General features: G+C 28.1%; 1 protein-coding gene across 2 annotated transcripts in view; it reads right to left on the reverse strand.

Moving 5' to 3' along the window:
• Positions 1 to 12241, reverse strand: part of LOC129921371 (uncharacterized) — a 118971-nt gene extending 106730 nt beyond the window's left edge. The window contains exon 1 of one of the 2 annotated variants that reach the window (XM_056003175.1): positions 12125 to 12241. The gene's annotated coding sequence lies outside the window, so the exon portion shown is untranslated. Of the gene's footprint in view, positions 1 to 3833; positions 4650 to 12124 lie in introns of those variants that run through there. The other variant, XM_056003173.1, reaches the window with a different exon arrangement.
• Positions 12242 to 23851: the final 11610 nt, after the last annotated feature.

Raw genomic sequence — 23851 nt, forward strand, 5'->3', positions numbered from 1 at the left:
ACTTTCAAAAAAATCGTGTAATGCATTTTCAGTGGTAATAAAAAAAATGAAAAGAAGTCAATAAAGAGGGTCATCATATTATTGAAGGCATGGTGGTAGATAGTTTTGGGAGCATATATATCGTGATTTGGGGAGGAAATATTTTAATGACTATTTGGAACATTAATGTTTTATTATTATTTTGGGTGGTTTTTACTACACCTAAGAATATAAATGTAAGCGGTAGACAACGATAGCAAAAAAAAAAAACATTTGAAATGTGCCGCTTAATATCTAAAAGGCCGTATGATTGGGTAAACATTTTGTAAAAACAAAATTTTGTCGAAAAGTGTCTTTCCGGACTTTCGTCGTTCTTAAAAGACTTTAAATTTTTGCTTACTCAGGAGCAATAGTTAGTAAGGAATATTAAATGCGTTTTATATCCTTATACTTTGAAATATTTGGAATGAGTACTTTGTTATTATTGTTTTAAATTCAAACTCTTTTTAAAATCGTTAAAAATCGGGTCAAATGGCGTATATCATGATTATGTCTTACTACAAAAGTAGTATTAGGTTTAAATCTTTTTAATTTATTTTTAAGTGAAGAATACATAGGTCAGAGTTCAGATTTACTTACTAATTTGCCTATATTCTCAGAATCAAGCTGTTAATCAATACTCAGAGCACTGATTAATTACATCTATTAATCTTCTAGGCGTGTCCGTGCAAGTTGATGAGAAGAATTTGAGTAAAATGCGTGATAGTCATCTTCAGCATGATTGTGTTGGACACTTTTTCAGTATCAGTTATTAAATATGTTTTTAAAATGAACATAGTTAGCATCTCGGCATTTTTCTTTCGCTTTAAGCGGAATATGAAATTGAAGCCACATAATATGCAAGAGTGAAAAAATCAGTTCATTTTAAAACATTTGGATTTACTCTTTAGGAGAGCAAAATGTTTCTTTTACGTGTTTTAGCAGTAATTTATGGTAACTTTGAGTTTCAAGATAAATTATATATTTGATCTTTTTAGCTTGAAGAATACATCTACATTCTACATTTGAAGCTTTTTGCCAAACTATTATCTTCTTTTATTAAATTGGCCAATTTGCAAGTTTTGTTTTGTGAAAATATAAATAACTCAACTTAGCATTTCTGTCTAGTTTTTTTTTTTTTTGTAACTGTCCTATATCTACAGTATTTAAATAAAGTTGTGGTTTTAATTCATTTGCCTGGTTTTATTATAAACAATAGCTCTGCTTTTTACTAACTCCGTTTTTGTTTGTTTCGAAGATTTTATTCAATCAATTTTTTTTAAGTTACTTTTGCAAATTGAATAGTTTCATTTTGATAATTTAAGGAAATTCAGTGTTTAAATTTTTGATCAATAAAACCCAAAATAGTTGCTATTCAGGTTTTAATGTAAAGCAGGTTAAACAAAAATGTGCAAACAAGACAAGCTAGAAAACAATAATATTATCTTCTGTTGTGCCCATAAAAAATATATTTTTTTCAAAATAAATTTTATTTCAATAAACAGACATCAATTTCTGTACAAAATTATTAGAAAAAATCATTTTCAATCAATAATTTTTTTGATATTCGTCAGGACACTAAAAATTGGAAATAATTCTGAAAAATGCTATCTAATAAAAAATAATTAAATATTTCAAAATTAAAAAAAAATCAAAATAATGTATGGCATAGAACTGATTTAAGGCTTGTAAAAGCAAAACAATTTTATAGCCAGTATAATGTTAACATTATTCAAATTTGTTCTTGTAAGCCGAACGTTTTGTTTTTTTAATTGGGAAAACCTTCAGAAAAAAAAATTGATAAAAATAAAGGGTAACTCAAAGTAATGGTTAGACCATCGTATTAGCTAAATAAAGTCCTTCTGAAGTTTTGATAAGCTCCTTTATTTGAGCTATCTGTTTGTTTCTTGTTTTGTTTGTTAAATTTATTTTTACGATTCTTTCACCCAAAGAATGTATCGATTTTGTTAAACAAAATTGCATTTGAAAACATTTTTATTCCGCTCCTAACCTTGTCACTAATTATTTTAATGTTAAGAAATGTTATAGTTTAAAGTTTTTCGGGTATTTCCAAAAATATTGAAATTGTTAACTTTTTTTTAAACTTGGTTCTTTACTAGTGTCCGACATTTTTTGGGCCATTATAATAAATAGCTGTTCCAATTAATCAGAACTATATTAAATTTGACCTTCAGTGTGATGTAGGTATAAATTAAAAATAATAATTTAAAAAAATTACAGTCGGGGGAAGCAAATAACTCGCTCAAAAATGGATTTTAAAAACCTTAATATGCATTTCAACGAAAACCTTTATGATTTATAAAAACATTGGGAACTTAATAATCACTTTTACTTAGGTATAAGAAGTTTATGTACATTCCAATGTTTTTCCAAGTTAAATCAAATTATATGTGATGGAAATTGATTTTTTTTTTAAATTTAAAATGTGCCAGTTTTACAGAGACAAAAAATAGTAAAAAATAAAGACTGTCCCAAGGACTTTGTTCAAAGTACTTTATTGTCTTTCATTTAAGTATAGCTGGATGGAAATTGTGTTTGTTTGTTTGTTTTGTTTTTTTTTTTTTTTTTTTTTGTTATGTTTTTACTTGAGTTTTAGTTGTTCAAGTAGTCAACGAATATTGAAGTAGTTTGAAGAAAATCAGATTTCGTGAAAAAAGCCCTTAACCGATAATATGTATAACGGCTGCTGCAAATTCTTACTGCAGTTAATGAGTTTAAAACTATAGCAGAATCTTTTCATAAGTTTAATAGTTTTAATATTAATACAATATGTATTAGTGAACAGTTATATAACTTTCTTTGATTAGTTAGGCATACTTGAAATTTGCTTATCTCAATCATTTTATTGATTCATTTTAAACAGCCCATTTTTAAGTGAGGCGAAAAACTCAATTCATACGCCAATTTGTCTCAACATACACAACACCAAATGACTCACAAATCTGCAAAAAAAACACATAAAAAACCTCTTCATCTTCATTAAATTACAAAAAAAATGTGCATCATCTTCTATACACTCACACGTATTTGCTATAACCTCAATCCCCCAATCTTATAATAAATGTTTCTCTCATTCAGTTAATTTTTTTTTTTTCTTCAACCTCGAATATGAAAAGATACAAAATTATACTTAAAAATCCCTACAAAAATTGCTTGCACACATCGAAGAATTATAAAAAAAAAAGAAGCTACATTCATCAATTTCCACCAAGAAGACACCTTGACTCATTACGCGCCAGAGGAAATACTCTTACGCAATGCATTTACAATATAATATCTTAACAGAATGAATGAAAAAAAAAAAAACATAAAACAAAACAAAAAAAAAATGTAAGAATACCTCAACAAAATGGAAATTAAAAAAAAAATAAATAAATTAACAACTTAAACCACACACAGAACAAAAATCATGTTTTGTGTAAAAAAAAAAAAAAAAAAATAGTTAGGTAATAATAATTCCTCATTTGTCTGAGTTGATAATTCACCCACCTTCTCTAACCTGCCAAAACCGCCCACAAAAACAAGCACTCGCCATATCCACACCACCTATAACAAAACACCACACACGTCTTCTTACAAACTTACTTATTCCTTATTTGGTATACAAACTGTATTTTTAAATATCGTTTTTTTTCTGTCTTCATTCCCTCTTTCTTGACAGAAGTTAAAAAAAAAATATTAATTTCATAAAGTTTGCCATTTAGGGTGGTTTTACCGTTACATTCAAACTGTTTTTAGGATAATGTCCAAGATATAACAATTAAAAAAAATCAAATGACCTTGTTAAGACTTACCTCAGAATTTTTGTGGTCTTATTCCCAAAATTTTATATTTTTTATACGTTTAAAGGATATCCTGCTGTTAGGGGAGGGGGATCCCGTTGTCTTCTCAAATGTTAAAAGTCAACAAATTTATACAACCACTTAGCGAATGCGAATTATCAAAATAATAAAAATTAGTTTAAAACGATGATGATAGTGATGGCAGTGGAGAGTACATAAAATTTTTTATGTTTTTTTTTTTGTTTAATATTTTATTAACGAATCGAATTGAATTTTTGTTTGTATATATTTTCTTTTGCAATCTTTTTATAATTTCACTTTTTTGTGTTATTTTTTTTTTACTTCTTCGCTTTTTCTTTGCTGGACGACGATGATGATGGTTAAACGCTTTCTATTCGTTGTTTATTTTTTTTTTTTTGTATTTTTAACTGCTTGCAACTGTGTGTGTTTGCTACACAAATATAATTATAAATAATATAATAATTTTTTGTTACTTTCACAACAACAATTTTACAACGTGCACAAGATATTAAAAATAAAAAATTAAAGAAAAATCGATTTATTGCGGAACGGAACGACAAACGAATAAAATCACGACGTCTAAATATTTAAATTACAAGATCACTATAGCCAATGAATATTAATTGAATTTTAACTGAAGACTGTCATGGATAATAATTTTAGCTGCTGCAATACGCGATCACATTCATATTGTGTGCAATATTTTTTTTTTTTTAATTTTCAATAATCTCACAATAGTCAAAAAGAATTAATTAGATGGTCAACTAACCATCGTCTAACTCTCTTCTTTGTTTTTTTTTTTTTTTTTAGTTGTATGGTAAAAACTAGATTTTTTGTTTAAATTTATTAAATTCGAAATATTTTTAAATTCAAAAAAATATATATATATTTTATCTACCACAAAAAATTTTTTTTTAAAGAAAGAGAGCAGCACCTGGATTCAAAGGTTGAAAATTGAAAAATTTTCGGGAGAAACCAGCGTACTCGACGACTTTCGCGACTCAACTAAACTTTAGTTGAGTGGTAGGAGGAAATCGATGGTAAGACAACACACTTTGGTTGTCGAAGTTATCTTTGTTGTTGTTGTTTTTTGTACGTAAGTTGGTCGGTTGGTTGGTTGGTTTGTCTGGGTGGTTTTAGCTTGAGAAGGTGCAGTTGAGCAAAAGTTGATGGTGGTAAACTGCTATACAGAAGAAAAGAAAACTTCAGTATACCACTTTTGAACCATGGCTTAAAAATGTTAAAGCTACTGGTTGTGCAAGTGTATGCGTGTATTGGCAAGAAAACTTTAAAATTTTTGGTTTCACTTGTTTATTTGATTCTTCTCTTGAAAGAAAAAATTAATTCCATCGAAGAGAAACTCTTTTTTTTTCAAACTTTAAAATCTCTTAAGACATTTGCATTTGATTTTTTGTTGTTTTTATTCAACTTCTTTTTCCTGAATTTTAATCGAATTTTTGTTTCTTTTTCTTGTTTTCTTGTTTGTTTTGTTTTTTTTTTTTAATTTTTTTTATTTATTGAGTTGAGAAATACTCGTCCCGTGGTGCATTAGAGGTGGTTGTCTATTTTTTTTTTTTTTTTTCTAACAAAAATTTTTGCTAATTACCATAATTTGTGTTACTTTATGGTATTTAACGGCGAATGGGAATTGATTAGGAAGAGATAAAATAAATTGAAATATAAAATTGTAAATAAAAGTTGAATAATAGCAAAAGAAATTATTTGAATGAAAACAAATCAAACATAATTGGTAGAATTTAGTATGAAACAAAAGAGCTGAGTAGCGAACTCTTTTATTTTGGTAATCGTTTTAATTTTTTTTATCGATAAATTTGTTCAGATAACTTAGATATTATTTAAGGTATTCAAATAGTTGTAATTATTGACGGATGTTGGGAGCATTGATAGCAAATAACACAGCGGCACCCAGACCTCAAATAAAATTTTAGGTTTAATGCGGGAATAGAGCTTAAAAATGTTCTTCTGATGTCTTATTCGAATTGGGAGACATTTTTTAAAATGCATTTTTTTCGGCAAGAGGTTAACCTTGAATTTTTTTGAAAACCCACATAAAAATAAATTTTATGTCTGTAATCCAAAACTTCTTTCAAGACTTTTTTTCGAAGATATCTGCTTTCGAAAGTAGGAAAAATTATATCTCAATTGCAAATAACTGAGCACCCAGACTTAAAAAAAAACGTTTGGTTTTCAGTCACAAATTAATCTTTAAAATACTTTTCTTTTGAAGTCTTACCCGATGATTTTGGGAGTACATTTTTTAAATGGATTTTTTTTCGGTAAATAGTTAACTTTGAATTTTTTCGAAAATCTCAAGGCCTGAACTCATATCTTCAAACCAAAACTTGTTTCGAGACTTTTATCGAAGATATCTTCTTCAAACTTAAGAATGAATCCTTCGGATACAAATAACTCCACAAAAAGACCTTAAAGAAACTCTTGGGTTTCAGTCACGAATAGAGCTTAAAAAGATCTTTCCTTTGATGTCTCACTCGATGATTTTGGGCGAAATTTTTTGAAATGCATTTTTTTCGGCCAGGGGTTAACCTTGGATTTTTTCGAAAATCAAAAAAAAAAATTATAATTTTTGACCAAAATACATAATTTGTTTCGATACTTTTTTCGAAGATAATACATATCTGCTTTCGAGTTTAAGAAAGAAGACTTCGATTGTAAATAAATCAGAACCTAGATTTCAAACAAACTTTTGGGTTTCAATCCTAAATAGAGTTCAAAAAGTGATTTCTTTTTGGTGTTTCAAACGATGATTTAATCAATCTTTTATTTTTTCGAAAATCGAAAACATTCAAACGCAATAAACTGATCCATAAAAACATTTTATTAATTTTCCCAACTGCAGCTGGTGATGACTTATGTCTTTATTAAGCAAACTGTTTTTTTTTTTTTTGGATAAAACTCATTTATTTTTCCATAGCACACATAAACAAGTTTAAGCTAATTTTATATGGTAAAACATTGAAAAAAAAAACATACAATAAGATAAAATAAAAATTAAATTGCAAACAAATACAAAACAAAAGATTTGAGCTGCAAACTTTGCTGTTATTTATTTTTTTATTTTTATTTAGTTTCTGCACTATTTTGGCATCCTAATTTTAAGGTATTGTTAATGTTTTGTATACTTAAGTCAAGGAGATTTTATTTCAATAGAATTCAAATATTTGTGTATGTTTATTTCTGTCTATGAATTTTGCAATTGTGTTAAAAGATATACTCTTGTCAGCTACTTGAAATGATTTTTTTGTTTATGGAAATTTTATTTGAAATTAAGATATGCTTAAGGCAAATTTGAAATTAGTTTAACGATTGTGTTATGATATACCCCAGACAGGTTTTTTTTCAAAAAAAAATACAATAGTCACAAATAAAAATTTAAATGGTCCTGAAGGTCTTGACCAATAAAGCAACTTAACTTGCTTTGAATGAATTCGCATAAATGACAATGATTAGTAGGAAACATGAGACTAAAAAAAAAAAAAACTACAAAAAGTGTTAAACTTATGGATATTAATAATTAAAATTCAATCAAAGTGTTATATTTCATATTGTATTTCCTTTTGTTTAAACTAATGTTAAAACTAAAATTGAGAATTTAAAAATCGTGATCTTGAATCTTTATGATTCATGTACATATTCAAAACAAAAAAAACGCATAAGAAATGAAATCATTTTGAGCATTCGTAATTTATTTTGTTTCTTTTTTTCTTTTTGTATTATTATAAAAGCTTATGTCACATGAAGCAAATTAATGTTAGTTTTATCAAAGGTGAAGTTTTGTAGAGCTTTGAATTAATTAAACATGCATGGGTGCGACTCCGTCTATATCGAAATTCATAAGGCATTGCATGGGAAAGTTTTTTTTTTTGCCATAGAAGTTGGTTTTTAATTATGATATTAATCAAACCATTGACAAGTTGAGTCTGGGCTAATATTGCTTGGCGTGGCTTATTGTTGTCTAATTTAAAAAAATTAATTAATTGGATATTTTTAACGATCTTCCATTAATTATTTTTTATTAAGTGAGGATTGCAAATGTTTCTAATTCTGCATGGACACTCAAAAATTGCTTGGGTTTGTTTTTTGTTCATTTTGAGTTTTTATTTTTGTTTTATCTTATACAATGCAAAATGTTTGTCGCTTTAGTGATGTAATTTTCTATTTTTTATTTAAATTTTAAAAATTGCGCAACTCATCTCTTAGAAAATAAATTGAAATTTATTGAAGGATTCTGGACAACCATAGTTTTTTATTGGAACTTGAAAAGGATAAAAAAAAATGGTTAAAGTTATCCAAAGGAAGTGGTGTTATATTCTTCAAAAACTTTTAAATTTCAAACAGAAATTATTCGTTTGTTTTTTTTTATAATCTTGTATCCGGTGTAAGAAAAATAATATAAAATTCTATTCATTTATTTTTACCAATACCATTTGTTACACTTTTTCATAATAAAATTCTTATATTTCTCATCAAATCTCTAACACACTTCATCAAACAAAAGTAAAATAAAAATGTATTAAATTTGACAGCTTATATGTTAACTTAACTGTCACAACATACAACACACAATATACACTCAATAATCTGTCAGAGCTCATAATGTCAAATCATATATACAAATCGAATAAATTAAAATTGAAATAAGATCAGTTAATAATAAAAAGATGTCGTAATCGTGTGTATTGTATATTGTCGCACACACCAAAATGACAAATGCTCTTCCGTCAAATTTAGATTGTTGCGATGTTTATAATGCAAATGTCTGTATCATTGTCTGGAGTTAGAAAATTAACTTTTGACATTATCAGGATGTTAAATGCAAATCGAACAAGTTTGTATTAAATAGAAGAGTGATGTATCGAAATCATTAATAAATTACAAATTTTGAACTAACTGCAGCGATTAGTTAGGAAAAAACAAATCAAAAGTCAAATAAAGTGCAAACTGTCTAGAATCTATTAATATTTAACATTTATTTATGTTTTGCATATTGCAATTATGTTTATTTCTTATGGGATATTCAAATGTATAACGGATAATGGTGTTTAGATAAATTGATCTATTAATATTTTTTTTTCAATTTTAAATTGATTTTTATGAAAATTAATTGATATCACTTACAAAGTCTGGACAAGAATTCTATAACAATTTATTAAAAACTAAGTACAAGAAAAACCACCAATGGTAATAATGCATTCTATTTACAAATAATGTATATTGAAATGAATTTGTAATATGACGCATTTTTTTTTACAAATTGATTTGGCTACATTTTATCCCATTTTAAGGATATCAAAGAATAAAAAACAACAATCATTAAATGTTCATCCAGGATATCTACAAAACTAAATATTGTATGAAATTCGACAAATATTTAAAAAAAAATATTTAATGTACACTAGGGCGTTTCAAAAAAAAAAATCGCACATCGAAATTTTTTATTACCCCATATCCCCATAAGAATAACACAAGAAAATTTTTTTTGAAGTGAAAACTTCTTCAGTATCGTAGTGATTTGAAACAAGATGAAACGAAAACGCGACACGAATTCAACTTGTTATAACTTTTTTGTTTTAATAGATAGATGAATTAAATTTGCACTGTAGATAGGTAATTAAATAGATTGTAATTGTACAGAATTTCATTTAATTTCATATTCAAAATTCTGAGATAACGGTAAAAAGATATTCTTTTCCTACACACGTTATATCTTTTGATCTAGTGCACATACAAATTTGATTTAACTTTAATACGCATGCTGATAACATAACCTTTTATTTGATATATCACACATAACGGTACGTGCTCTACAAGTTACACAATCTTAAATTAAAAAATTGAAAAATACCTCAAAACACCTGTGGAGATCTGTTGCCGATGACCAGCCACCAGTGTAGGAAGTACCGTAATCTCAGTCTGTAAATTCGACATGGTTGACTTTAAAATTCTAACTTCTCTTGTAGGCATCTTTGAAATGAGATTGATACGTCATATGAAAGGTGAAACAATAAGCTTTCAGATGGTATAAAATTTTTTATAGGTTGTTAGGGAAAAAATGCATTTAATAGCGTGAGAATGATTGTTTTCAATAAATTATTTTTATACTTTTTGTGCATTATAAAAATTTAAGTATGGCTTTATTCTTCAGAAAATTTTATAAGCTTTTTAATGGTAATTTTTTGAAGTGAAAACTTTGTTAGTATCGTAGTGATTTGAAACAAGATCAACGGCGTATACAAGGGGGGAGTCATGGGGTCATGACCCCCCCCCCCCAAGAACTCAGAACTTAAAAAAGAATTTTTTATGTGATACTGAAATCTCTTGAGTAAGATTACACCGGCACACAAAATAAAAAAAGTGTCATGTACCAGGAACCAGACCTATGTTTCTATATGTTTTTAGGCACGCTGAATCCGAATTTCAAGTCCGTTTGGCCCGGTCACCCTCCAGTTTTGAGCTGTGACTGCATTTTGTTTGGATTTGTATGACTTTTTTGGATTTTTTTGCATTTTTCTCAAAATTGAAGGGTGTTCGGGCAAAACGGACTTAAAATTCGAAGTCAGCGGGTCCAAAAACATATAGAAAGATATGTCTGGTACATGGAACTTTTTTTTTGTGTGCCGGGGATGAAAGCGACATTTCGCGACAGTGCCAGCACACCAAAAAAAAAGTTGTATGTACCAGGAACAAGACCCATCTTTCTATATGTTTTTGGACCTGCTGAATCCGAATTTTAAGTCCGTTTTGCCCGGTCACCCTCCAGTTTTGAGAAAAATGTAAAAAAGACCCCAAAAAAGGCAAAAAACTTCCTTTTTTTGAGTTTTTTGCATTTTACTCCTACTCAAAACTGGAGGGTGACAGGCTTTCAATGCAGAAATTTGAATTTATTTGTTATAAAAAAAATTTTAATTTGGACCAACATTTTTTTATGCAAAATATTTGTGTTTGCGTAAAAGTTTTTTTCATGAAAAATTTTTTATATGCAATAAATATTTTTTTTTTTAATTTCAAATTCATTTTTTTTTTATTGTGATTTTTACAATTTGCAACTCACAGCTACATATCACAACGTTTTCCTGTTTATCAATTTTTTTTTTTTTCAAAAACTTTTGTTCGTTTTTGAGTGTTTTTTAATACTTTTTTACTTTATTTTATTTAATAAAAAGCATTATATCCATATAATGCTTTTTATTAAATAAAATAAATTAAAAAAGTATTAAAAAACACTCAAAAACGAACAAAAGTTTTTGAAAATGTTTTTAAAATTTAAAAAGTCGAGCTGGGTTTGTTTCCCATGTCGGAAATGAGACTATTTTTTGTTTTCTCTTTTTTTTCTACATTACTAGAATAAAAGTTTATTAAAGGGACACAGTATCATATTTTTGAGGCTGTTATCGTTTCACGTCTTAAATTCACGTCTTCTAAATTCAATAAGGGAAATGATTTTTATTCTAAAAAAATCGAAAGAAAAGTCCAAAAAGATATCTTAATAATATTAATTTCTTTTTTTTCAAAATCTTCTATTCACTTTTATTTTTGTTAATTAAATTAATCCAATCTAAAATTGAACTTAACAAATTTAAATCAACAATGGATTTGCAAGTTTTGTTTTTTTTTTTTTATTTTCATTAAAATAAATACCAATTTATGTTAGCTAAATTTAAGTTAATGAAAAATATTTATCTGTCCAAAGATGTCATAACAAGGTGGCTAAAAACAATATATAAATGGCATTTGATTGAAGATGTTTAAGAAATATGATTTTTTTTATTGTTTAATAATGTTTCATTTTGACGCTGTTTTAAATTCATTTGATATGCAAATTCATTATCACAAACATGAGTTGATTGATAGAATAATTAAAATTTAATACTGTATCATTGTCATTGAAGAAGTTCACACACACAATTTTCATGGCTATCGATTTCAACTTTGGTAAACTTTAGTAATCCGAATCGGAACTCAATAAGTCTTTTTTTTTCGAACACAAAAATAATTTAGTACATCACATATTATTTCTTATATAAGTGAACATAGTAAAATAAAATCTATTAAATGCAATTTGGTCATGTAATTGTAAAAAGAAGGCTCAAGGATCTTGAGCCTGATAAAAAGTAAAAAAATTCGTACAAAAAATTGTTCGTTCTATTTAAGGTTTTTATTAAAAGAGCGTAACACAGTTGAAAGGTAAAATAAAATGTATAACCATGAACTTTGTGTCTTTATTTTTAAACATTTTTATTTACCTTGAAGCCAAACTTCTTGGCTTTGTTCGACATTCTTGTATTGTTTTGTAGAACAAACCTTCAAATGATCATCGAGGTTAAGGATTGGTTAAGGAACGGAAATGTTCGCTAAAAAAAACCGCAAGATTATAATTTCTTATGCTCACCAGTCACCACTGATGAATTAGAGTTGAAAGGTTATACATCAAAGCATTCGAAGCCTTTTTCATCAAAAATCGATTAAGATTTTGACAGATGATTCAAAATTACTAAAAAAAAAGGAAAAAAATACTCATCAATTGCACAACAACGGGTATGTCTTCAATATACATATACATATTTGCGAATTTCATATAAGATACTCTTCAAATGGGAAACAAAAATTGACTTTGAAGACCAACATCAGTTATATTGTGTGCCATATGTGTGAAATCAAAACAAAAGAAAACAGTTAAAGTCTAATTGAGTATCATTTCGAGTTAATTTATTTTAACAACAATTTTGTTTTCTTTTTTGTACTCCTAAACATTCTCTGCGTGTCTGTCTTGTAGTTGGACTTGAACAGATGCAACACACTAGAGTTTACGTGCTAGGAATAAATCAATTTTCTGGAATGTTGAACATTCCATTCCAACGCACATCTGCCAAAACAATGATTTTGAGCCAAAAGTTTGAGTGAAGTTTGAGTTAAAAAAGTATATTTCTGTTTTGTTACCTATTATTTTTTTTTTTTTTTGTGAAATTCCAATTTTATGATGTGATCTGAATTTTTTTTAGCTTGTCATAAATGCATACAATGAATTGGTTCATAATTAAAAACTTAACATTTTTTCTTATGTTGTAAAGCAACTCTCTCATTAACAAACCATCCGAGGAAATACAAATGACGTATTCCAGGACCTTTTCCATTAAAGGAGAAGTCCAATTACAATTGACTGAAAATTAACCAAGATAAATTGATTGATTATAATAGCCGGGTTTTATTATCCTCTTGCTTTACAACAAAAGTATGAATTTTGTTTTGTTATTATAACGCAAATAAATACAATGATCTGATTTGGATCACAGGGAAAATAAAACACGTCTATTGACTAAATGTTATAAAATATAAACAAACATTTAAGACGATCAGAATAATAATAAGTCAAGTCCCTTTTGAAATTTGTGCATTATTATGAATTTTGAGAAGCTTTTTCTCAGCAATTAAAGGAACTTTTGAAATAAATATTTCACAGATCAATAGCCCTATGTCTCTAGAATTTCTTTCTTTCATACTTTTTGATTTAAAACAAGAGCCTTATTTTTTTAAGACTTTAAAACATCCAACCCTTAGAGAAGTGGATTCCCACCTAGCATGGGAACTTGGTATACCAATTCATGAGAATCAACAAGAACGAATATTTTTATACGAGAATCTTAATTTAAGTACATTTATTGAACGATAAAAAATGAATGGGTACATTTTTCAATTAACGACTTATGTATTTATAGACCAGAGACAATCCGGTTTACGAAGGGCAAAAGTTGAAAATATTATTATAGCAGCATAAGGGTGGTGGAAAAATTTAGGATAAATGGTATATATCGACAGTTAAACTTCATAACCTCGTAAGTCGTTTTTGTCTATTTTTTAGTAATTGAAAAAAACTTCTCAAAACAATTTTTGAAAAATAAAAGAAATAAAAAAATTGTTTGTTTAATATTTCAAATCCATCATTTTGTTATTTCTTTCATTTTTTTAAATTGTTTTAAGAGGTTTTTTTTGATTTCTGAAAAACAGGCAAAAACCACTTACGAGGTTATGAAGCTTAACCGTCGATATATGAAAGAGGAAAAATAAATTGTCCACAAAAAACATTGGGGAAAAGTGGGAGGATGGGCGAATAAATGGGGTGGGTGCAAAAATCGCGGTTTCTTACGATTTCTGTCGAAAAATGTAAAATAAAAAAGTTATAGATAGTAAAAAGGTCTACAACTTTTAGTCAAACCATTTTTTATGTAACCTCAAAAATATTGAAAAAAAATGCAAAAATACTTTTTTTTGGTTTTTGTTTTTATCTTTTACAAAAATGGTTGGATTTTAACAAAACCTGGTATAAAATTACTTTATTATGCTTGTTACCTATTTTATAAATGTTTTTGAGCAAAAATTAATTTTTGGATTACTGACTAATTTAATATGTATGAAAAATAGCCTATTTTTCAATTAAAAAGTTACCGAAAAAATTTTTGGTTTTTGAAAATTTCGTAATGCCGTTATTTAGATTAAAATTTTTTATTTCAGACTATGTAGAAAAACTACACTTTTATTATATAAAATATTGAGAAAAATTGAAAAAAAAAAAAAACGATTTTTAAGATCGATTTTTAAGTAAAAAAACAAATTATACTTTTCTAATGGCCTTTGACATTCAAATGGCTTTAACGTGAAAGTTTTTGAGATATCGTATTTTGAACTTGGAAAAATACTGCTGCTAAAAATTTATTGTTTTTCAAAAATTATTTGCACTGGTCTGTTGTTGTTTTAAGAAAAATAAAATTACATAAATGTTTAATTATAATTTTACAGTTAAAAACATTTTTTTTTTTTTTTGTTGAAATGTTCGTTGAAATCGGTAATATAATTTATGAGAAAGTAAGTCCAGTCAGGCAGACAAACAGACTTATAATATACCTATATATCGCAATTGATGAATATCTTTAATACAACAAGAAGCTCAAGAGTCAGAATTGTTTTAAATTATTTTATTTAAATTTGTGTTATGTTAGAATTTAAATGACCAGTTATAATATTAATTTTTAATTTTTTGTGTTTAAAGTTTAATAAATGCATAATTATAACAAAAACTTTGATAAATTGAAATTTTGTACAGAAATTAAAGATTTTTTTCCTTGTTGTCAGAAATAATAATATAAAAGCTAGAATTATGTTTAATAAATGATTCCATGCGCGCAAGTAATCGTGTGTGGGATAGCACATTGTCTGGATCAAATTTCAATATTCTTCTGAAATTTAATTTAATAAAGTGAATTATTTATATTTGGCATGATTAAAAAAAAAACCATTGAGCTAAGACGATTTGATGCCAGACAACCACAACATTATGAATAATTGCTGCCAATGTAAATTTGGAGGAGCTTATAATGTTTAAATTTAATTGAGTGCGCCGCTACATAAGATTTATTTTTTTTTATGGACATGGAACAAGGAAATGATATTTTGACATATTGTCAAATGAGATGAGTGGGATTTTGCGAAAAAAATTTGAATAATTGTATTAATGACGAAAACAAAAAAAAATCAGGAACAATTTTTGAATCAATTCTAAAAATAGATAAAAACTTGTAAAAGTGTACATTTGTCATAAAATTTAGATGAATTATTAAATCAATTTGTCTTTAAAACTTAAAAGATTTTGTCAAAGTCTTATTTTGATGTTTAAATTAAAAATTTATTATGCAAAATCAATCTACCTTGCAGTCTATTAGAGGTGAACGACTCTAAAGTCTCTTCAGCATTTAATCAACCTTCAAAGTTTGTTCCATACTTAAAATGATTTCCATTTGATTTCTTTTAAAATTTGTGACTATTAGTGAGACAGATTTAAATGCTTTTGACTTTGATGTGACGTGTTGCCACTATTAACAGCCAACAACAAAAACACAAATACCATCGAAGGCTGCAATTAATTTGAAGCGATTTGAAAGCCATCTTGACAACAGCCCCATCGCCATCACTACATCGCTCCCAGAGCGCCGCGCCGTGCAGAATAATGACTTAATAATGAGTGAGGTTGTTGCACGATTGATTCCTTCACTATATTATACTTGTTAGTTCTCAAGATTTGCTTTGGATTTTCCATCAACAACGATAAACGACGTTGGCGGCGAAGACGCGACGCATCGATCGTGATTCGTGAGCTATGAAGATGCTGTAGCAGCATCAGTAGCTGACTAATGAGTCAACACAACAAAAACAGTAACAATCGGCAGACGAATTAAGAGCATTCTTCATAATACGAAAAATAAGAAGAGCACTTTTGGTTAAAAAGTTATTGGCCAAATTGAAGGCCATTTGCATGAAAGATGTGTGATTTGTTAAACAAATAAAATTAAATTCGTCGAATTAGTTTGTTAAGACAGATAAATGCCAGTTATGAATTAATTAATCTAAATAAGAAAGAAGATTTATTGATAAAAGGAGAAGTCTAGTTTTGAAAAAAAATAAAATGAGAAGATAGCAGCCTTGAGATGTTGATGTTTTTGGGTTATGTTTTGTAAACAAAGTAATTTTGATTGAACTTTAAATGTGTTAAAGGTGAAGATCATAATTAAAAGTAAGTATTTGAAATAATATATGAACAAATTCAATATACCTACCAACTCAAAGAAGAAATGGAAAATTGGAAATAGAATTTCCGGATGCCAGTCAGTTAGATTGCAATCAAATTGTCAAAAAAGATCCAAAATTGTGTTCAAGATAACTGAACATTTCTTCCTCAAATCCATTGAGTGAGACATAAAAAGGAAGGCCTCTTTAAGCTCTATTCATAACTGAAAACTTTAAGTTTAATCAAAGGCTGATATCTTTTGATTAAAGTCTCGAAACTGGTTTTGAATCAGATATGAGTTCAAAATCAACAGGCCTGTACATTCAGGTAAACAAATAAAACCAACTTCCACGAAAAAGTGACGCCATTTTCCCCCGTTGCACCTGTAATTTTTAGCAGTGCGGCAAAAATTTCAACTTAAAATTAAAAACAAACTTTTTTAGATACAAACATTTTCTATAGCTTATTTGAAAGACTATAACCTAAAGTTAAATACTGATGAAGGATTTTTAAAAATTCTAACATTTAATAGTGTAAATGGGGGCAAAAAAAATTGCATAAAAGTGGCTATTTTCTAAACGCAATGTTGTAAGAAATTGAATTTTTTTTAATCAAAAGATAAATTTATTGTTAGGCTACCAATGGTATTAAACAAATTTTAAAAATGTTCAAAACGAAGATATAAATATTTTTTTTAAACTAAAACATGAAGTAGACCTTTGACAAAATAGTGATTATATGTAGATAGGGGAATTTTGTTTTGATAATTTGAAAAATGCCATTCAAAAGATAATAAAAAAAAAAGATTAGGGGTTTATTCCGGATTTTATCTTAAGTCTCTGTGTTTCAAAATATAAAGTTCTTAAAAACACCTACTTTTTTTGGGTGAGTTTTTATTTTTAGCAGTTTTTCGTAGCGTTCAAAAAATCTCAAACTTATAGAATATATAGTTCTTAAATTATTTTTGACTGGATATCAGGAAAAACAAGTTTTTTTTTGTCCCAAGTTTTTTGGCCTATTTTAACCGTTTTTTATTTTTATCTTTTTTTTCACAAATAAATTAATGAAATTTATACTGTAGATATAGATAATAGGAAGGACTATATTTGTTGCCCATGACCAGCCAGCAGTATGGGAAATACCGTATTCTCAGTTTGAAATTTCGAAATGGTCGGCTTTAAAAAATTCTTACTTTCTTGTAGGAATCGTAGAAATATGATTGAAGCGTCATATAAAAGGTGAAATAATAAGCTTTCAGATAATGTAACATTTATTTTAGGTTGTCTTTAAAAAACAATGAACTTTAAGGTAATTGAAAATAAAATGCACGACTGGGGTCGCACGTACTTGCTCTTGCAGTTCAAAGCACTTTTATGTTAGCTTACTTGTAGATTTTAAGAGCTGACTCTATAAATTTAAAATAAAGTATGGCTTTATTCTTAAAAAAAATATTAAACTTTTTAATGGCGTAATTTTTGTGTAAGCTTTTCATATACCAAAAATTGATATAATGAGAAAACAAGAAAGCTGACAAATAAATATTTTTTATATATCATTTTTATTCAACAAAAGCACACAAACTGTTTTCTAATAACGTTAACATGTAAAATCATCGTCTATAAACAGGCTTTACAGACAACGACTTTTTTTTTGATTTTCCACAAAAAAAATCCCTTAAAAAAAATAACACATTTTAAAAAATTTCCTCAAATCCATCGAGTGAGACATCAAAAGAAAAGTCTCTTTCGGGTTTGCAGGGTCCAACCCGTGACATCACTAGTTCGAATGTTTTTTGTAGAAAACCAATGAGAATGTCAACTTTTGGTATCCTTTTTGAAAAATAAGTTAGAGATCTTAACACTTACATTTCTAAAACCTAAAGAACTTTAATTTAACGATGATTTTGTTGCATTCTTGGTGATAACACAAAAATGCAGTGGTGTCTTCAAATAAAAACAAAAATAGTAATGCAAATAAGTATTAAAAAAATAGTGTCTGCGTTAGATTTCAAACCAACAAATTGGATTAGTAGGGTCATGAAACCAATAAAATAAAATTTTTAGTGTTTTGAAATGGTTATTTGAAAAAATTGGATGAAATGAAGACAGTAATATATAACATTTTTTGACAAAGAGTTGGTAATACAAGTTCCTACCACCATACACATAGTTTTGCATTTTGTGTACTTTCTATCAACGCCCAAATATTTATACAAAAGTTATAAGTTATAACCTTGTAATAATTTTTCATAACAAAATATTAATTCAAAGTTTTATAGGCCAATTTTGTTTAATAACAAAATTTGCTACATGTTGAAAAACAAACACATAGTTTTTAGTACCAATTACCAAGCCTTAAAAAATTTAAAATTCAAATGAAAAAAAAAATCATGTACTGCTACTTAAAAAATTCTTCAAAAAAAAAAAACTCAATAAATTGTCCCAATGGCATTAAAAACTTCAAAGCTCACAAAAAAAAAAAAATAAACTACCAAACGACACCACCCAAAAGCCATTTAGGATATATTTGCCATTTTGCCAAAGAATGTATATTCCAATTGGACTACCAAATTTGGGCAATCTTGCATCATTCATCTCTTCACAAGAGTCCTCTTACTCAATCGCATTGATTTTAATAGACAAACAGTATAAACACATTCAGAAAAAGTGCCGCCATGGGTTTTTTTTTGTTGTGTCAGTTCAGCAGCTGCACTGCAAATGCCAATCACTGAATAATTTTTTTTTTTCATTTGAAAATTACATATTTCCATTTACTACCAAATCATCCAAATATGGAGTCAAAAAAAAAAATATATTATTTTGAGAATATCTACTCAATATTGACGCATGATAGCCGCCGCCGCCATTGCTTTGTTATATACAGTGCGAGTGATGGTGGGAATAAATGCCTACCCTCAATTTGCTTTCAGACTTTAATTTGTGGGCCAAAACGAACGAAACAATGTTCCAAGCCTTAGAAGTTGCGTAAAAGTAGCTCTTAGGTGCGCGTATAATCTTGCATTTTGATGGGAGCAGCTTATACAAGCTTGATTTTAGAACAAATTTTTCATTGCAATGTCATTGTAACGAATTTTTGTACAACTTACTCCCTTTTCCATTCTTCTCGCAGCCATCAAACCCCTGATGACTGCTTTGACTGGAAACATTGTTTTGTGGTTGAGCCAAACTCAAGACATTGTTTGGCGATTGAACTTCTTATGAATTCAAAGCGCGTGTCAAAACTTTCAACTCAACTTAGTTCAGCGATATTGGACCGCTTAACTGTTTTCAGGTGGCCAAGCAATAAAAGTACAAGCTACTGGCAAGCCAAGTAACATATGTGGATTGCTGGGTTCCCCAAGCCCCAAACAACAACAGTATAAGTTGTTTATAACAAATTCACCGTTGTGTTAGCCTTGAGATACATAAAATGTATCTGCAGCATTAGTTTTTTTTTATATATTTGAATGTGCTCTAGTATCATTATGTGGCAGCATAGATAACAAAAGGTACCTCCAACAATCGATAAAGGGTAAAGACGAAGGAATCTCACAGTGGTACATACATGTAGCAGCAACGGGTGGGTAATTTGACAGTAAAGTTTACAAGATACTCGAAACAGTGAGTGGCAAATTATTTTTTCTATAGAAACCATGAAATTTAATTGAACTGCATAAGACTAATGCCGAACATGCGACAAGCATACAATGGAGCTTTTGGGTGTGGTGGCCTACACGAGTCAATCATTTCCTCATTGAAATACATTTTCCAACAAAAAAAGAAAAGAAAAAAAACTGCTCGAGTTGGGTGTTATGCAAAGACCTTGCAACAATATTGAGCATAGTGTTGGGTAGGAGACGATTTTTTTTCTAAATAAGCATTTGTAAATTGCTCATTGTTCAAAGTGCACTAATAAAAAGTGTACAGAAGTATCAAGAAAAATGTTAAAATAAAAAATACGAGTATTTCACTTTTCAGCCCACCACCAACTCAATGGAAAGAATAAGAAGCCAAATTATTTCGTGATCTTGTATCCATTTTTTGTTAATTTGATTGGCACCAATGATAAAAGCCCGTTAATTGTAACATTTTGTATGAGTATATTTGAAGGAAAAATTGAGAAATAAAGTTCAGAGTTTAAAAGGTTATAACGGGTGTGGGGTGGTAGGAAATAAATATCTACTTGTTTGGTAGTTGTGAAGAAAATTTAATTGATATTGATACAAATGCAGTTAACAACAATTCACGATTCTAAAGGTTTTGTATTTCAATTAAAGCAATAATTCCAAAGAGTTATATGATTAAGGGCAATGAGTATAAGGTCGATCCGAATACTATACAATGTGTAACACTTTTAGCACTTTTAATAATCGTCAAACTTTTTCAACTTCGTGACAGCAGGGCAGTTCATAACTTATTTAACAAAAAGTAAATTTCAAAAGGTTTCTTGCGCTGTATAAGCCAAGTAAGATATAATTGATTTGGCGCGTCAAAAACGCATCCTAAACACGTCCAAAACGCATCAAAACCACTTCCAAAACGTGTACTCAATTAGCACAAAAGTCTAAAATACACCAAAATATTTAAAGTATTTTTTGAACTTTCGTGATATCCATTTTGAATATAAAAAATATACCATTTTCTCGTATATAATAAACCCCGCTGCACAGTGGGGCGACCTATATGACAATGTTGGAATTTATTCAAAAAATAAAACAAAATATATCAGTGTTATTTGTTAATTTTCTGTTATATAACATTCCAATGCATCAAAACCAGACTTATTTTATCTTGGTGGATGACTTTTCACTCCAAAACGAGCACTTGAAGTTGCCACATTAGATGTATTTTAATTGTGTTGTAAAAAAATTAACAAAATGCTTTGATGTTCAACTAGCTGCCATTTTTCTTTAAATAACAGTACAATTATGATTAAACATGGAATCGAAAGAGTCGGTTGTATATTTTATTATTTAAATAAAAAAATATAAATCAATGAATTATTTTCCTCTATTTTGTATCAAAAATGAAGTATTTAAAATTGTTAGTTGGAAACTAAGCTATTTTCTAAAAACTTTAACTTAAAGTTAATTTCCACACACTTCCACATCGAGATTTCAGTATTTTCATATACCTTGACTTATTATCTGTTTAATTCTAAAAAGAACAGGTGCTCATATGTGCTCCATTTTTTTTTTTTTTTTTTTTTTTTTTTTTTAAGTAGGTACATCCTCAGTATATTTTAAAAGGCTTACTTTTTGATCCAGGTTTATTAGGAAAGTTCTTATTTTTAAAATATATGTAAATTGTTGCCTCCATAATCTGATATGGTTGGAACAAAAATAAGAATATATTCCTTAATTAAAGTTCCTGACTTAATTCTAACCAGTATTGTAGTTTCAAGGAATTGTAGTTTCTTATGAGAATAGCATGGGATTTAAGTCCTTGAATAGTAGACTTTAAAATTTAGCGAAACTAATGCATAGTACGACAAACAAAAAAATTATCTCACTTCATCATTAATTTCATCCCTCAAAAAAATAAAAATAAAAAATGTTGAAAAAACGGTCAAGAAGAGAATAAATATTTTTCCCCTATATTCGCTGAAAAATCATTTTTGAAACAGAAATTTTTGCACACGTTCGTAAACCTATCTCACATATATGGACTATAAGTTTCAGATTTTTTGCAAGCTTTCAAGAACTCCTAAAAATAAAATACCACTCAAAAATATCCCTAAAAGATAGCAGTTTTTTCAAAAATTCATATTTAAAAAATTAGGGCCTTAAAAAAAATCCGTATGAGAAACAATTTTCTTATTATCTTTCCATTGGAATACTTAGTTCAAATTTCGGTGAAAAAAAAAATCTTTCATCTATTTATAACAACCACTTTTTCAAAAATCTACTCCCTGGATTGTTTTTAAAAAACTATTCATAACTCAGAATTCAATTTTTTAAGAACTTTTTTAACATTTCAGCCATTCTTCCAACAATTTTATCCAACAGATGAACAAAAATCAAAAAACTTTCTACGACTAACCGTTTAGAAATTTTTTGTTTACCCTTTACCATGTCATTTTACCCCAATTTACCCTATTTAATGATTGAATTTTTAGAAATCCTTTCTCAGTGTTTAGGACATAAACTTTTAAATAAACTATAGTAAATTTTGTCTTAAGTTGGACTTGGCGTCATATGAAATAAGATAAAATTCCAATCTATACCACATATAGCTAACGGCAAGTGGAACTTGAGGAAGAGTCATGCTTTTTTATGTTTGAAGCACGGGTTCATTGATTTATAACATATTATCACGTCACAAATACAATTCAGCCAACTAAATTTCGCAAATGAATTAATTCCAACTTTCGGGGTATTTTGCCCCATTGTGCGCTGGTTAAAAAATTATACCGATTTTCGGTATATGTATAACTAGCGCTAGTGGTATAAAAAATAATCTGGTTTTTTGTGAAAAATTATTCCTTTGAAATTGAAAAATACACAATAAATCTATGGATGAAATACACCATTTAAATTAATTTGATTTATAATTTGAACCAAAGTTTATATTTTTACCTCAAACAGTTTGATGAATTAAAATTTACACTGTTTCTTATAAAATAAATAAAAATGAATTTTTATTCCCTATCACAATATTGCCATGAGAAACTAATGATTAAATATGAATTTGAGTGCCTAATTTAAGAACGAAACACATTTTGTCTACTAATTTTAGATACTACCCCGTCTAAAAATCGAGCGCCTCAAAAATTTCAATAAATTAATTATTTTTTTTTTCGATTTTAAAAATCAGTTTTTCAAAAATTATAATTTTTTTTGTTGTTTTTACATTTTTTTGAAGCGTTCCTTTATAATATAACTTAAACGAATCGAAAAAACTAAGAATGCGGGATAATTAGGTCGATTAGGTATATACTATTATAGTAAAATAATTAATCGCTGTCTTCATTTTTGTATATGGCGGCCATTGAAAAATATGGCGTCTCCCACTTAAGCCGTCTGGAGAATTTTATGTCCACAGGGTATACTTCCTACACTAAAGAGAGTGTACGCGTCCAAAACTCGTTAAAAACGCGTCATAAACGCGTCCAAAACGCGTCCATAACGCGTCATAAACTCCTCCTAAATGCGCCCAAAACGCGTCCTAAACGCGTCTTAAAAGCGTAATAAACACGTCCAAAACGCGTCATAAACGCAAAACGCGCCTAAAACGCGTCTTTATCAAAAACTTGAACTTTCGCAGAAACTTTTTTATTTATTCTTTTTCTGACCACAAATCAGCATCCAAACATCTGAGTTAACTTTTTTCATAAAAACGTTTCGCAATCTTCAACCTTCTTTTCTTTTGCCCAAATCAACTATTGAGTTCAAGAAAATATTGCAAGAAAGAAGGTC

Source organism: Episyrphus balteatus, chromosome 1 (genome assembly GCF_945859705.1).
Source record: "Episyrphus balteatus chromosome 1, idEpiBalt1.1, whole genome shotgun sequence".
Lineage (NCBI taxonomy): Eukaryota > Metazoa > Arthropoda > Insecta > Diptera > Syrphidae > Episyrphus > Episyrphus balteatus.